Source organism: Fukomys damarensis, unplaced genomic scaffold (assembly GCF_012274545.1).
Source record: "Fukomys damarensis isolate Sample0158 unplaced genomic scaffold, DMR_v1.0_HiC HiC_scaffold_32, whole genome shotgun sequence".
NCBI lineage: Eukaryota > Metazoa > Chordata > Mammalia > Rodentia > Bathyergidae > Fukomys > Fukomys damarensis.
Window position 1 is genome coordinate 21,860,010 of NW_022900944.1, and position 4,224 is coordinate 21,864,233.

General features: G+C 52.1%; 1 pseudogene; it reads left to right on the plus strand.

Annotated features, from left to right (window-relative positions):
- The first annotated feature begins 598 nt into the window (after nucleotides 1-598).
- On the plus strand, nucleotides 599-1,498 carry LOC104859348 (annotated as a pseudogene).
- The last annotated feature ends 2,726 nt before the right edge of the window (nucleotides 1,499-4,224 follow it).

A 4,224-nucleotide genomic window follows, 5' to 3' on the forward strand; every position in this document is an offset into this window, starting at 1 on the left:
GGACCATCCACACCAACGTGCTGTTCGGGCTGCTGAAGGAGACTGTGCAGAAGCGGCGGGACATGAAGCTGATCGTCACCTCGGCCACACTGGACGCGGTGAAGTTCTCCCAGTACTTCTGCGAGGCCCCCATCTTCACCGTGCCGGGCCACGCGTACCCCGTGGAGATCCTGTACGCCAAGGAGCCCGAGACCGACTACCTGGACGCCAGCCTGATCACCGCCATGCAGATCCACCTCACCGAGCCGCCGGGTGACATCCTGGTCTTCCTGACCGGGCAGGAGGAGATCAACATGGCCTGCGAGATCCTGTACGAGAGGATGAAGTCCCTGGGCCCCGATGTCCCCGAGGTGATCATCCTGCCCGTGTATGCCGCCCTGCCCAGCGACATGCAGACCCGGATCTTCGACCTGGCCCCGCCGGGCAGCAGGAAGGTCGTGTACTCTCCATAGCTATGTTAAAGGGTCACACAGACTCCATGCGAGGAGGGTGATACACTAAGAAGGAGGAATGTATTATATGTCACATTACCTTAAAATACATTCATCCCAGACACCCACAGACACACACATGCCCACATGAGAATCTCCTCCAGTGCATGCGGGCCCCGGCCAAGCCATCCAGGAGTCGAGTTCCCATGGTGATGCCCAAGAGCGAGAAGGAGAAGCGGAAGGAGCTGTTTCCGGGACAGTGCAGGCCAGACACTCTGTCTGCCGCTTCCTTCAGTGCCTTTCCGCCTACACCACCTTCGGGACCATGCTGGATGAGGATGATTTGAATGTCGCTGTGGATGTCCTGAGGAGCATTGGGATTGCCTGCCCATCTACAGGCTGAAGGGGAAGGTGGTGCAGGCCATCCCTGGCAATCAGATCCTCATCATTATCACAGAGGCTGGGTCTGGAAAGACCACCCAGATCACTCAGTACCTGGCTAGGGCTGCATACCCGTCCTGAGCAAGATCAGGTCTCCCCAGTCCAGGTGTGTCGTCCCCATGTCCATGGCCAAGAGAGTGTCTGTGGATTTCAGCTGCTGCTTGGTTCAAGAGGTGGGCTACACCATTCGTTTCGAAGGCTGCACCAGCCCAGAGACCAACATGAAGTACATGACGGACAGCATGCTGCTCTGAGAGTGCCTAATCGACTGTGACTTGACAGCGTTCACGATCATCATGCTGGGTGAGGCACACAAGGGGATGGTCCAAGCCAACGTGCTGTTCGGGTTGCTGAGGAAGACTGTGCAGATACAGGGGGACATGAAGCTGCTCGTCACCTTGGCCACACTGGATGGGATGAAGCCCTCCCAGTACTTCTCTGAAGCCCCCATCTTCACCATCCCCGAATGCTCCAAACCCAAAGAGATCCTGTACCCCAAGGAGCCCAAGACTGAATACCAGGAGGCCAGCCTGATCACTGTTATGCAGATCCATCTCACTGACCTCCTGGTCCTCCTGACCCAGAAAGAGGAGAGGGACATGGCCTGCAAAATGTTAGACAACTAGCACATAATTATATAGTATTACAGTTGCGAACCTTGGGTCAAATCTTTTCACAGATTAATGGAAGGGTCTTAGAAAGAAATCCCTCCCTAATGGGAACCCAGCACATCCCTTTCAACCAGGAGATTCAGTTTGGGTTAAAGATTAGAAAAAGACATCCCTCCCACCTTTTTGACCTGGGCCTTATACCATTGTGCTTGCTACCCCCACTGCTGCCCAAGTTACTGGTACTATCCCAGGGATACATCATACTCAAATTTGAAAAAAAGAAAAGGCCCTCCTCGCAGAGGTCCCGGATATCTGGACTACACACCCAGGCCCCAAGAATCCTGTCTGACCTGACTAAGACGGGAGACTTCAGGACTCAACCTTGCCTCACAGACAGCACCAGCAGACAGCAGCCCTGCTCTAGTCACGAAGGGAGCTGACTAATCCATGCATGCCCGAAGCCTAAGGACACCATTCATGGGATGCCTTAAAAATCACCCCACATCATCCCTGGTTTCTAGACCTCCTTGCACTGCTTACAAGCCTCCATCGGAGTTTCGTTGCCCTTGCTTTATTCTGTCTGCTTTGAGGATAAGTTGTTCCCCCAAACCTAACAGATTTCAGGCCATCACTCATAGCCTAATGTTACTGTTGATCTCCATGGCGATAGTCTCAGGACACGATGACCCAGACCTACTATATGTACCTTTACCTAATACCCTACCACTGGTCCATGCCTTACTAAATTTGTCTCACCCCAATCTTGCAGAAGATAGCTGGTTATGCCTTTGTTTCCTCAGGCTGTACAGAGGCCACACCTGTCTCACCTCAGGTTTGGGCATTGTCCACATCAGGCTACCATCCTACAGATTGTTCAAACCCTCCTTCCATGAAGGTCACTGTTTCATTCATGAAGAGCCTTTATAGAGAAGTCAGACCGTGAAACACAGACTTATATTTGGCCCTATCTCTACGCACGTGAAGCTCACCTTCTGAGCCCTCCTCTGTATAAAGCAGCAACCCCCCAACTCAGGAAGGCCTCCGCTCCGCTGATGTTTTGGAGCCTCCTAAGGCATTGGGACATCTATTGCCCTCTGACTGTACCTTTACCTTAATCATACACTCACCCCACGAAGATCTTACTACATGGATCGACACGGGCACTGATGACCACCTCACCGGTCAGCCCAAACTAGATACCTCTCGGCCGATCAGTGTGGAGTCCAAGTCTGTAATGGGCATGAGCTCCCTTACTTAGGGGATTTCTTCTTGCGAACCATGGCAGCTCCAACCCCTTCTCCCTGCCTACTCTTAGGCAATCTTAAAGGTTCACAAGACTGGCTACAGATTGATACAAACTGGATCCTCCTACACCAGAAGGAAAAAAAAAAAACCTCAAGGTGCTACTCAACGGATTCACTCAGGGCAAGCACCCCCTCTTACGGGAGCACTCCTAGCATTCACACTGGGTGCATGGGAGGGAGACAAAAAAGCCATCAGGCACCTCTTTAATGTCCTCAACCATTCCTGGCTGTCCTCTCCCAGCACTTTCTCACTCTGCAGGACTTCTGCCTACCTCTGCCTCCCTACTAACTGGACAGGAACCTGTAGTCTTGCTTACCTTAGCACCAAGATAAACATTGGCCCTGGAGACACTGACTTCCCAATCCCAGTCCAGGTTCATATCCGACAATGCTGAGCTCCCTTCCTGATACCCCTGATAGTAGGCCTAGGATAGTAGGTTCAGGGATTGGGACTGGAGTCCCAGGTATAACCACGGCAGCCCTCACTTACCAGTCACTTTCTCGTGAGTTAACTAACTAACTGCTTAGGAGAAATCTCTAATTCTACTGTAAGAACTACCAAAAGAGAATGATCCTTAAGCTGGAGTCATTCTACAAAACCGCATGCCTTGGGCTTACTAAGAGCAGGAAACGGGGCGGGGGACATGTATGTTTCTTGGGGAAGCGTGCTGTTTTTCTAGGTAAACATATCAGCGGTCATTCACCGAGCTGTAAAAGGACTCTGTGAGACCAGCTGCCAGGTTCCGGGAACAATCCCAAACTCGTGGGTTTTGAAGTCTCTCCTGGGACACCATCAGTTGCCCCTCTACTTGGAACCTGATGGCCATCTTCCTGTTGCTAATGATTGGCCCTTGCCTGTGCAGATGCCTCACAGAGGCATCTGCAAGACTGAGTTCAGTCTGGTTGTGTTCTCCACCTCTTCCCCTGACCATCGGATTCTGGAGCCTGCAAATTGTGAGAGCTGCCACGCTGAGCTGTAAAGACCAGCTCTGCCTCAGAGCTGCCACGCTGAGCTATACAGCTCAGCTGGGTCTCAGAGCTGCTACACAGATCCACCACACTGGCATGTGAAGCTCAGCTGTGCCTCAGAGTTAGTACTTTGAGCCACCACTCTGAACTGTAAAACTCAGCCGTGCCTTCCGCACTCTGTCACTTGGTTGCAACACTGAGTTGCAAACCTCAGCTGCACCTGATCAGCTGTGGCTCTTGGCCGTAACACAAAGCTGGGGCACTGAGCTCTGACACTCGGCTGTGACACTTGGCTATAGCACTGAGGTGCTCTTGCTGTACCACAACACTGGCTGATTTTGTCCTCAAGCCTTGCTGAGAAAAATACCACCTGTGATACTTTTAAGGCTTCCCTGGTCAAAAAATGGTGCAGAATTCATAGACTCTCCATTGGATCAGAAACCTGCTGGCCCTCATCCAGACCATGTG